Consider the following 13,512-nt stretch of genomic DNA (forward strand, 5'->3'; position numbering starts at 1 on the left):
TTTTTTTTTTTTTTTTTTTTTTTTTTTTTTTTTTTTCATTTTAGAGTAACAGGAACAGATCATTACTGTGAGGTGTTAACTGTTTTTATGTTTCTGGCTTCAAAAAGTATCCATCTAGGAGAACACAATCACTATTTCAACAGCTATGAATCTGCATACACAGAAAAAACAAAGAACATGGATGGCTTATGACTGGTCAAATGCTATGGACTCACCTTATTTAGAGTGCTTTGCTGGAAATACTGCCCAGGAGTTATGAAGATGTCAATGACTAGTCTACACCAGAATTTCAAAGGTGAGTAGCAGATTTAATGCTCCAAATTCTTTGAAGTGCAATTTACAGTTTTAACCTTGCAGCCACTGAGGCCTCTGCCCTGTCTGCACTTAAGGGGAAATATCAAAGGAATATGAAGGCTGTAAAATATTTGAAGCCTGATAAATAGTCGCCACAGCATCTGAAGTTAATTTACACAAGCTGAGGATATATCCCACTTTCAGATCCTTTTTCCATATTCCAAATTTCAATCTCTGCAGTTTATTCTAAAAGGATATATGATTTATTCATTTTATATTCTACATTGTGATTGAGGAGATAGGCTGCTAGCATAGCAACACTAATATAATGGTGCCATATGCAAAGGAAAGATGTTACACCCATATTGTAAGGTCAAGGTAAACAAAGTTATCTGGTTTATCCGATTTTATTTCTCACATGCACATACATCAGTTTGCAGAATATCAGTGTGATTCCTAGGTAGCATCTTGCAAAGTACAAAATATTTCAAATCACAAATCTGCAGTCACTTTTTAATAGTAAGGCATTTTTTGAGGATGACTCTTACATTGGATTCACTCATATTCTGAACAGATAACAGTGATTTAGACAATATCTTCTGCATTTTCCCAATGTGCTGTGCTACTTTCTGTCAGTGGTCCAGCAAAACCAGCATTGTATTTGCGTGTGATATTCCTGCAGTGGTGATCACCAGCCTTTGATTAACTACTACTATCAGGGAGATTTTTGCTACTGTTATTATTTCACTTCATTATTCACTCTTTATTTTCATTATTCACTCTTTGTTATTCATATTACAATGATTTTCTTCAACTAAGGAGAGCTAGATTGCTCCTACAGTAATTGTATGTGAACAGCTAATATTTAAAAACTGTCTTTTGACATTACACAGTGTTCACCTTAGTGGAGAGATTTCTGGATAGCCTTCCACCGAATTAAAACAACTACTTAAGAGCAGAAATGTCCAGAGAAAGCCACCTCATAGTCTGTAGGTGGCACATGGACCATTGCATACAGGCCACCATGAAATGTCAACCAGCAGTTATATTATACAATTGCACTGATGGAGAGCAGTGTGTCTGGGTGGTGGAGAACCCAAAGTCAAGACTGTGCCTCTTGAAGTACGACATTTTTATGAGAAGATTTACAGGGACACCTAAGGGAGAAGTGAGAGTCATGACATATATTCCTGGTTAGGAAACTAGTCATTAGGATTTAAAAGACTGAGGACACAATTTTCACACATTCCCCTTTCTAGCAGCTCCAGGAGGCATCTGGCCACAGTAGAACTTGAGACAAATGTAGACAGACAAAAGCAGATTTAAAATCTTGCCTTATATAAAATGCACATGTATACATGCATGTATGCATCCACATGTGAATTTCTATTCAGTGTTTTTCTAACAGTTGGATTGGCTCCTGAATTATTATCGCGTGTGCCTACAAAAATGTATTTAGCAGGGGGAAGCTCTCCATCTTGCTCAAATATGTCTCAGTCCTAAATATTGGATTCTAGTAATTCTTGATATTATACTGTCCGTGAGCATATTTTCTCCATAAGCTAGTAGTAAATCTGTATTTTTCCACTTCAATCCATTTCTGTGCTTGCTTTGTGGCCTATTAACAATAAATTAGCTAACCTTATCTGGATAATTGTGCATTTCCATAGGGTGGAGGTATACAAAAAAAAAAAAAAAAAAAAAAAAAAAAGGGGATACTTTTGCTTTTTACCTAGCATCAGATAAAGTTTACTGTTAGGTGTTTGAATTACTATTAGGTAGACTTTAATATTTCTGTTTTAACTGAATATTCTTCAGTCCATTTTACTCCTGAAATCTCACAATAGCCTTGAAGTTTTGGCAGTTTACAGAGCTTAAAGGATTTTTGTAGTGTACAGTTTTGTGGCAAGACTTGCTGAGTTACATTTAAACGACTAGAATGACTTGTTAATTATTTGCTTAGATCAGATAACTTTTATTATTTTCTGATACACAGGGTAATTAATCAGAGATTTGTCTTGGAGACCAGAATGAACTGAGAAGAAAATAGGAGAGTTCAGGCACAAGATAAAACCAAAACATCGTGATATTGATAAGCAAGATTAAAAGTCCTTGTTCAATCATCCTCATGTGATTAGCAATTTCTTAACAAGCCTCCTTGGCAGGTTTTTATTGAAACTTACTCATAAACAATGCTTTATATAGCCAGCTAGGTAGCTTATAATAATTTATCCGTGTTATCTTGAGAAATACTACATAATGATATATATTTTTCCTTTTTACTCCACAGATAAACACCTTTGCCTTTGTCATAAACAATAAAAGAGTTTAAAAAAGGTTAACCACTATTTGGACACAGTTTGTTCTGTTGTTTTTGTTTGTTTGTTTGTTTGTTAATCTTGCTTAGAATCCTTCTGTGTGATGAATTAACTATAGCAAGTCTTCTAACTTCTAAATCCCATCCCTTGCTGAATGAGTAATATATTCCACATAATTTTTCAGGTCGAACTCAGTACACTTCTGCCCAAGTTAGTGACTGTGTAACTCCTAGTCCCACGTAAAAAAAACTACTTAGATAACTAAATAGTCAGACAAGTCCCATTATTTTCAGTTACTCTATCTAAAATTAAAAATTTTAACTAGTGTCTGAACTGACTCATCACATTCCTGCAGAAAGAACTTTGTGTCAACACAATCAGCTTAACTCTTCCAAGCCACTGGCACGGTTATGCTTGGCTTGACAACTTCTCCCATTTTTACTGTCAAGAAAATCAGTTAATGTGAAGCTCAGAGTGTGCTAAAAACTAAGAGTTTAAACTGAAAGTACAGCAAAGAAAATTCAAAATACTACCGGAATGCATGAGAGGAAAGTATTAGGGCATATATTCTATTGCAATTATATTTTGGACCAGTCTTTTAAAGTATTAAAAGAACTCAATTGTATGCAGTAATAAACATGAAGATTTTCAGAACACCTCATATCCTGGGGAAGCATGCATGTAAAATATCTTGACTTTCAAAGGGATAATTTTTCCTCTGAGAACAGTAATATATGAAGGGATTGAGTACTACTAAAAATCTAGCTTCCATATCAGAATCAATAATCCAAAGCTTCTAATATTGCTAAATTGGTCCAATGAAGCCATTTCACTTGGTCAGAAGCCAAGAAATTTCATATTCAAATCATTACATTGTTTTCCTTAAGAGAACAAATCCATTATTCCAACAAATACAAAATGATTACAGTATCTCCTTGAAAATACAATCAGAGCTCCTCTAAGAATTAGGAAGGTCCTGGAGAGTTGATTTTTTTATGGGCAGAAGCATCTTCTCTGTGCATGCAATGAATTCATATCCCAGCTCACATGAAAGAGAATTGTCTGCAGAAGAAAATTAATGCTAGGTGTGTTCCCAGGTAGGAATAAAACATTAACTCCTGTGACTTCTGAAAGATACAAATAAATCCATTCCGAACAGATTTTTGACAGTAATTTTAATAAGTTCAAAATTAGCAAAAGTCCCTTTTAAAAAACTGGTGATTAATCTTATGAGAGCTAAGATGGACTTATCTGTTAGAAGAATAAAGCCAGAACATTGATCAAGTTGAGCAGGAAAAAATTGCTGGTATGGAAACTATGAAGGAAGCAATACTGCAAAGTTGTACTTGGGCCTAATCTTAAGTCTACGTAAGAGGAAGCTTTGAGAAACAGTCATAGGTACAGTTATGACCAAAACCACAATGCAATCATCAAGATTCAATCTGAATCATTATGTGTAGTTATAGTAATGTAAGTTGCATGATCAATTCTACATTAAATATTATAGATAACCTCTGTGTCAGGGTGGGTTTTCTGGACACAGGCAATATTCATGTGATCATATAGTTATTTTTAGTGTACTCATGTAGGCCTCATCACTTTATCCAAGAATCTTGTAGTCAGTAAATTTATCTCTGTATCTATAAGAGAGGGTAAAAGCATATTCCTCTTTTTATGAACAGAGGAGGAGAGGAGAGCACATAGTGCTTATGACACTTGAGTCCATGTGCCTACAACATAGTCATCTGTATGCACACTAGAAGTCTAATTGTCTTTGTGTCTGATGAAAGAAAAAAGCACTTCTAAAAAGAATCACCAAACATATCTTTGACTTTGAGTTGAATTGTGTCATCCTTCAAAACGCCCACTGGTGAATCCTACAAGTCAGAGAAGGTGGAGACCCTGGATGGAGACCTACTTTCAGCTTTATTCACCTGAGTACTTTCTCAAAACTGCAAGTATATCATATGTCCTATCTGCTACGAGTTATACAAATCCAAGGGAAATAATATCCTTTATCAAAATCAAAACAAATTCAAGTACTGTTGTGATCCTACTACATATAGTGGATGTTTACTTCACCTTATAAAATGTTTCAGAATGCCTGAGCTTTAGCAAGAGTCAGCCAACGTAACACACATGGCCATGTGTGCAGTCATAAAATGCTGAGCACTATACCCACATAATTCTGCATAGTAAGAATGGGGCTACATGTATTGAAATCCAAAAATAGTCCAGGTGAAGAACATTCCACAGAAAGAGACAGAAAAAATGGTGAGTTTCCCTAACTGCAGACCATCTCTACTGCATGGAAGTTCCAATTGTGGATATGTATTCAAATTCCCCACAACTGTAGGATATGGATGTATAGAATCATATAATGATTTAGGTGGCAAATGACCCTCAAGATCATTAAGTCCTGCCATTAACCTAACATTACCAAGGCTACCAGTAATCTACACACCTTCATGTGACATACACGTATCTCTTAAATACTGTTAGAGATGTTGACTCCACTAGAAATACCTCCAGGGATAGCTACTTTTTCTTCTGTAGTTTCCTTCAGAAGGAACACTAAGAGGAGAGGCTCAGAGCCTAGTCAGTTCTTCCTTGGGTTCTGGGAATCAGAAATACAAAGCATACAGTGGACACATGTCAGTTCCCCGTCCTGCAGGTACACTACAGTCGAGAACAGTACAGGAACAGCTTTCCATGACAGGTTAAGCTGCTTTATTAAAAAACTATGTTGAATAAAAGGAGAAATCACAGCAGATCTATTAACTATATCTCAGGAGAATCACACAAAAATTGCTGCGCTGCAATATTTTGGTGATTTTTCAAAACAATGTTGTAAATATATACAACTTTTTCTCTGAAAAAAAAGAAAAAAGCAGCTATAAACTGTAGTTTTTACTGATTAAATGCCCTGGCAACCTTTCCTATCTAAAAATGATTCATTACCCAGGTAATAATATTGCTTTAATTACACATGTGAGAAAATATCCAAGTAGCAGCCCACTTGATCATTAAGTTCTGTAAATACATCAGCATTTAAAACACATTAGTATTTGAATACTCCTATCTGATTCGGGAGCATGGTAAAAGTAACTTCCTGTGAGAAGTCAGTCTTTCAACTTGTAAAGTAAGCAAAAGCCCCCTAGAAAAGTATCTCCTTATCAGAATGAACCACAGAACAAATTTGTTTAAGTATCAGGAAGGCTGAGTCAGAAGAGTTCGTGTGTAAGCAAACTAAGATGACTTAAACTAGACAGATGACAAAAAGGTCATTAATGGGCATATCCAACCATTTATGGCAAGGTTTTACCACACATAAAGCAAATAAATTATTTGAAAAACTTCAAATTCTGCAGGTGACTGGGAGAAATTGGGGTGACAAGATACTGTCTTTTTAGGTAATGTAAGCTCTAGACTTGTAGGCATTGTTGTAGTAGACTGACTGTTATACCTAGCGCAACAGAATTGGTGTACCAGAGGAGACAGCAACATTTGCAGTTTGAGGTGGATATTCTGCTTGTTCTAATATGAAATGTGGTCTCCTGCTAAAATTTGGCCTTGCCTGGATCTCTTTGTAAGTACAACTGAAATGGTGAAGCTTCTTTATAATTTTTTGGACATATAATAAACGTTAGGGATAGGAAACATGATAAGTTTTTTCCTAATTGAAAATCTAAGAATGTATTTTGATGTGCTTATCTAATATGACCTGCATACCTCAAATAAATAAAACTGCATTGTTGCTTTAGAAACACAGTTTAAAAAAAAAAAAAAAAAAAAAAAAAATCAGAAATCCAACAATTCCTAGGAAATGTGGCTGAAATAATTATTCCAAAACCCAGAAGTCTTCAGAATCACCGAATCCTAAAAAGACATGAAGACACAAACTTTGGTAACAAAAGTTTTATTTCATATAAGTGAAGTATTTTTCATTTGTCTGCCTACAGAAGATTTACAGCTGAAACAGAACCAGCTTTTTTCATAACTTACAAGTTTGAAGATAATTAATTTGACTGAAATAGTACTGTAGCAGATTGTTGTGATGTATTTTTTTGAAGACAAGCATTAATAAAAATAAAATTTAGAACAATAAAATCCTAGCTTGATGTTATTTCCTGAAGGGGACCTGAATATAAAATACAGCCAAGAAAGAAGTGATACTGAAGTGAACTAAATAATGCTGTCTAACGTGATGCATAAAGGGAAAAAATATTACTGTCTTTGATCCCACTTGAAATCATTTTCTTGTAACAGCCAGGATGCTGTTGCCCTCTCTGCTCCAGGAACACATGGCTAGCTCATGCTTGACATCTTGTCTGCTATGGTCCCTTTGGATCTTTTCAGCAGAGTTGCTCCATAGTCAGACCCCTCATTCTTCCACTAGTACAAGATTTGTCCTTGGTTATTACAAATCGTAATACCTTCCCAGGCTAAATTACTACAGTATTCTCTAATTTTAAGAGAAATATTTAAGTAATTTTCCATGAAAAGATTGGCTTAGCTGTCTCAAAGAGTCATAACTGAAACATTGGAGCATCTGTTCACTTAGCCAGAAGAAGTCAACTGTCAACCAGTTGCTTCCACCAGTACTTCTGAACACATTCCATAGAGGGAGCAGAACTCATCTACACCTCCTGCTGTCATTCACACAAGACTACACAGTATTTCTGCTTCCATCTACATGGGAGACAGGGCTTAAAAGTTGCCATTACAGCTGAAATTAAGGAGCACTAATGGCTTGCCAGCCATGTTCAGGGCAAGAGAACATAAATATCGCAGAAGAGGATTGAGAGGAGTTGGTTTACCCACCTTGGTGAAGTAAACAATGAGAGGGAGTGTTTTCTACAAATCATGTATGATGAATATATGAAAAAAAAAAAATAGATAATGAAACAGTACTTCATAAGAACAAAGGACTAAATTTTTGTTTAACAAGTGGAAAGATTCTAAATGCGGAAGGATTAGTGCGCTGTGACAAACTTTCAGTTACATAGCAGAGGCAAGGGATTCAACTGGTTTTAAGAGACTGATTTATTATTAATGATATCAGCCAAATTGATGACTCAGAAGATCTCTTTTAGATTTATGTTGCTCAACATTTGCATCATTACTTTTTTTCTTTTTTTTTTTTAAAGTAGTTACTGAGCAATATCAAGTGTGGTATTCCAATTATGATTTAAGCAAATATAAACGACAGAATGTTAACCTTACTAACAATTAACTGAACTATACTGACTGCAGCTGATACACAAATGATGTTATCCATCTAATTTGCCCAGACCAGCTTTATTCTCAGACATGTTTAGCAAGTTGTGTGGTAATGTACACTTGAATGAAACACTCTTTACTAACATGTTCAAATCACAAAGTTGTTACTGGAATTGTAAATAAGTTACATTCTAACACTATTTTCTCTGAATATCATTTTCTCTTCTTTGCAACCGTCCTTGACAGAAAATCAAACTGCAACAAGTCCAAAGGATGTTTGCACAAATTGAGCAAAAGAAATGTTATATAATTAAACAAGAAAAATGTGCAAAAAATCATCCTGATGAAGCAAGCTGAACTGAACTCAAAGCATATAAGTTGCTGCTGGGTAGGAAAGAACAAGGATTATGGAGAGAGACAGTTCACAATAGAATTCTTTTAATGAAGTAGAAAAGGGAAAAATATGTTTTTAAATGTTGTATATTTAAAGCCCAGAACTGAAAAATATCTGATAAAATCGGTATAAAATATCACTAGATCTTGACTAGATCTTCAGGGGCAATACTTCTTAGAGCTGTAAAATGAAGAAGCTAGTGGTTCTCTGCTCTTCTGGTCACCTTACCCAGGGCATAAGAGAATTTGGACAGCTGGAGAAATAATGTATGATGAAGGAGCAGTTGCCTCAAAAGTAGTATGCACAGCCTTGGTAGAACAATGTATTGATTGCACATAATTGATAATACACTGTACCAGTAAAAGTCTTAGTGTGGTGCACACCTTCCACTAAGTACCACCAATTTCTCCAATGTCACAGATGTTTATGTGGCTTTCAAGAGCACACAATCATTCATACAATTGTGTCTCCGAACAGTCATCATTTTTCTGAGAGAATGACATATCAAAATAGGACAACTATCTATACAGTCTCTACAAAGCAACTGTATTAGTGAAGCATACAGCAAAACTTTACTTACATTCGAGCACAAAACAACAGAGTACGAAAGATTCAGTTCTCCATAGATAGATGAGGGAAGGCTGACTTCCTGGTCTGTGTTTCCATCCTCACCTGTAGGTAACACCTGCAGTCAATAAAAGTAAAATAAATGTGAAACTACCTGTAATGTAAACCAATCTTGCTCTGAAACAAAATTATTTTTATTATAAAGGATGAGAATACAGTACTTTTAGTCAAGGTACAAAGGTATTATTGAAGATTAAAGAAACTCTGAGAAAAGACTAAGTCATCAGACAGTATTGCCAGATTTTCTTCCACTTGCAGAATTAAAAAAAAACCACAACAAAACACAGAATTTCTACAAGGTCTTGAAATGCTATCTGAAAGGATTATATATAGGGAAGAAGAGACAGAAAGCTTTTAAAACTGTGGAACTGTTGACAGAGAAGCACATGAATAAAAGATTTCCTGCTCTTTGGATGACCCCAGTGTTTAGGTACAGGGTAAACTATATAGTAAAACAGGATTTGCAATAGAAAAATCTAAAAAAAAAGAAAGGAGTTTAATTTGACTATGTGCAGAGGATTTCAAGAAGGATGAAGGTATGAATAAAAACAAGGGATACTTTGTAGTAACCTTGAAAAGTACCTTATATCCCATGTTGCCTTGCTGATTTTTCTAGCATGACTTGCATTTTTAAATGCTAAGCTTTAGGGACAGTACTATCTTTTTTGTTTTACAACTTTTTTGTTGTTTTTTTTTCATCCATGCTACCTATAAATTCAAAACAATTTTATGTTGGTATATATACTATGGTAAAGTTCTGAAATACGTTTTCTTTCTACATCCAAAATGTAATTCCTTGTTAGTAAATTCCAGGTAAGTACATGTCATTTTCAGATTCTCCAGTTAAAATAAAACAAATGAAGAAAACGAAACAGAAAACTAGCTTCACCAAGACATCATTCTTTGCTCTGCTTTTTACTTTACCAGAAACCTTATGGGCCATACATTGTGCTTCCTCATGGAAGAAAATGACAACACAGAAAATCACTTCTAGACACCTGGGATGAGAATAGCTCCCCTTATTTAGATACAGCAGGACTTTAGTCAAGACCAGAGATTCTTACAGTCTAAATTGTAGGTCTGCTGAGGCATTATATTCTTTATTGATCTTATAAACTGCAGTGCATGCAAAATAGAAAGCAGTAAAATTATTAACCCATCAGTACTTTTTTGTCCTCATAAGTGATACTGCTGCACCAGTATACAAGATTGATTTTGACAATATCAGAAATGAGAGTGTTTTATTTGCTATTTATGTACATATAAAAGTAATCCTCATATGCATATTTTCATACATCAACCATGGATCAGAAATGCACTGTTTGGCTAATTGGGTAGGAAAAATGCAGCACGTGTAATGGCACAGCCTCTCCCATTGGGGCCACTATGAAGGCACATAAAAATCATCAGCTGTACTGAAGTGAGGATGAAGCCTAGAAATGGATCTGTTCTCAAAGTCCCTCTGTGCCTCTCCCTACCCTTGCTTATCTATGCAAGGTAAATTGGTCTCTCCATCATTAGTGATTAGGAAAAGACAGAGTCTCTATGGCAAGCACACACTTCTTTATATATCTCTTTCAGTTCTACATTTTCAGAACTCCCTTACACACTTAATCCTATAGCCATTAGTAAGGCAATGAAATGACATAAAATGAACAAAGAGCAATAAAGTAATCATATCCCAGCATGTTTATTTAGTTGTGGTCCTTAATGACTGAGACCTTCGTACCCAGTGATATCAGGAGCTGCTACTAAATTTCCTCTGACTCAAATCCCTAGTTAGGATTATTGTTCGATATGCTCAATGCATTAAAGCCTGCCTCACACAAACCATGAAAGCAAAACAAAACAAAGAATCGGAAAAACACTTCACAGAAAGGAAGATCAGTTGTATGAAAAGTTTTTTAAATTCAGCCAAAACTCATTTTTTTTCAAAGCAATACTTGAAGAATACGTGTGGGTTAAGAAGCTGGGTTAAGAACGAATCACAAAACCGCAGAATGACTTGGGTTGGAGGACACCTTAAAGAGAGTCTAGTTCAAATTCCCTTGCTGAGGAGGGAGTTGCCACTCACTGATCAGGTGCCCAGAGCCCCATCCAGCTTGGTCTTGAACACGTCCTGGGATGGGGCATCTACAACTTTTCTTGGCAACCTGTTCTAGAGTCTCACCATCCTCTGAGTAAAGAGCTTCTTTTCAACATCTAATCTAAATCCCCCTTTTAGTTTAAAACCATTCACCCTTGTTCTGTCGCTAGCTATTCATGTAAAATGTCAGTCCCCAAATGGTAGAAGTGGACAACAAGTGGGCTCAGGCTGCCCTTCTGCTGTCCACACTTTGAGCAAACTGGATCTGACACAATGCAAAATCTGCATAGCTGCACTGAGATTGTGTTAAAATGTGTTAACGTGGGCCTCAGTCTTTAAGTATATTGTCAGAATTAGGAACATAAAAAGGCTGAAACATCAAATAGCAGTAAGAAACATATTTAAAAACTTGTGAATGAATCTGATGACCAGTCAGGCTTTCATCCCCTCAAAATACAACTTTGACAAGCAGTCAAATTTAAGCGGTACTAGCTATAGCATATTGTGATTACTTTTCCAGTCACTGCTGTGTCGATCTAAAATCCACTCCTATTAAAATACCACATTCTTTCAAGAGCTATAGTTACATATTAACTATTTAAGACTAGTTTCCTCTATCTTTACTTTGCAATTTATAGTATTGTTTAAGAACTGTTAAAAAACATTATTGCCAGAAGGGGACATTGAGATAATCCACCCTGATTTCTGACTAGCACTGAAAAGTGCTATGTAATCCAATTATTCTTAACAGGGAGCATGTGCTTGTCCTTTGGGAGAACCCATTTTGATTTTAAAATGATCAACAATCTACAAAAAAGTCCAGAGAACCATTACAGTCCAGTGGTTAGTCACAGCCAAAAATGCAGTCTCGATTAAAAAAAAAAAAAAAACAGTAACATAGTTCCACTTATTTTTAGTTTCACCTTTTAACCATTCCTAGCTTGTTAATTTATCTATCTATATACCCACCTATCCACTTATCTATGAAAATTGCTCTATTTTATTTTTTTAGAGTTGCCACTTCTTCATGAAAAATGCCTGCAGAATCACTTTAGATTCACCTCATGCTGTGTGTTTCCATCCCAACATTTCCCCCTTTCTTCTTTCCCTGTCCCCCTTGTTTATTTTCAATTAATCTCTTCTTGCCTCATTTTATTTAAGTAATTCCCTATGTATCAAAAACAAAAATACTGTATGTAATGAAGCCAGCATGTCTTTAGATTGGTATTGAAATCAGAGAAATTGTTTCACTGAACCATTTTTCAGGATAAAAAATTCCAGAACCTGGAAGAGATCTTTGTTGAATTGCTTACTACATCACAATGAGATGTGAGTGGATTTCCACTTCTTTAAAATATTCCTAAAAAATCTTTATGAAATGCCTGTGAATATGCAGTTATGCATTTTCTGTGGCAACTTTAGTAGGACTAGTCTCTGAATCACTACTTAATTGGAAAATCTGGGGTTCTTTTTAAGTAATTTCGGAGGGTTCAAACTGCATTTTGCACTGCTATACTTCACACTTGTTGCAATGCTCCTGCTGTCCCAGTCTCTCCTAGACTTTTTTAGAGATACTTTATCAGAGAATATTTTTCTGCAGATTTCAGCAGTGTTTTGACTCCAGGGTGCTCAGGGAACCTGGCCTCTTTCAAAGGAGGCTGGGATGAGCTACACAAATGTCTAAGTCCAATCATAAATTACCAATTGCTTGGAACAAATAAATTACCTGACCAAGACAGCATGTGAGAAGTATTAATATTGTAAGCAAAAAGATACAACAGGTTTTGTTTACAGAAATAAGTGCGCATGATACAGAGAAAAGGCATATAGCTTGGAAACATTCTTCAAATAGCATGCTGTATATAGGAAAGTTGGTCAAAAACTACTGAGAAGAAAAAAAATTTCCTTTTGTATTTGAAATTTCAAATGATCGAATAGTATGTTTCAGTGAAAAAAAAATGGCCTGCTGGAATAAAAAAACAATAAAGAAGATCTACATGTTGAATTATTTCACTGAGTCAGAATCCAAAATAGAGCACTATGTATAAATCACATCATTTTATTTAAAAAGCAAGGGAGAATAAAACATAGAAGAAAACAAAACAAAACAAAAAGAAGAAGAAAATACTGGAAGAAAAATAAAAATAGTGCCCCTTTCAGGATGATTGATTTCTGTGCAATCCATATTTTACTCTCTGCTACATAATTTTATACTCTTGACAAAATGTCACACAACTGGAAAAGGACTAGGAAAACATATGCAGCTTTCTATCAACTTTATGCCTCCCTAAATTTAGAAGATTTCTCTGAATAGGGAAACTAAAAATAAATCAGGAAACAATGTCAATAATGAAGTCTGAATTATCCAGCAGTAAAAAACATTAAAGTATTTTTAGTATATTTAAATAGAACATTCATAACATAAATAGTGGCAATGAAACTTGACTGTCAATAAGAAAAAAAACAAGTGATCTGTAGCTGACTTCTGTAGATGACGTTTTCTTTTTTTTTTTTTTAATGACATTGCCTATATGTACTGTGCCTTGTTTACTTACACGTTTAAACTATTG

General features: G+C 35.1%; 1 protein-coding gene across 2 annotated transcripts in view; it reads right to left on the reverse strand.

The window, feature by feature from the left end:
- HNF4G (hepatocyte nuclear factor 4 gamma) overlaps nt 1-13,512 on the reverse strand; it is a 57,272-nt gene that overhangs the window by 23,520 nt on the left and 20,240 nt on the right. For both annotated transcript variants that reach the window (XM_042808967.1, XM_042808968.1), the window contains exon 2: nt 8,810-8,914. The gene's annotated coding sequence lies outside the window, so the exon portion shown is untranslated. The remainder of the gene's footprint in view (nt 1-8,809; nt 8,915-13,512) is intronic.

The sequence above is a fragment of the Centrocercus urophasianus genome, unplaced genomic scaffold (genome assembly GCF_019232065.1).
Source record: "Centrocercus urophasianus isolate 14NV4802_14NV808 unplaced genomic scaffold, USGS_Curo_1.0 seq_11, whole genome shotgun sequence".
NCBI classification, from domain to species: domain Eukaryota; kingdom Metazoa; phylum Chordata; class Aves; order Galliformes; family Phasianidae; genus Centrocercus; species Centrocercus urophasianus.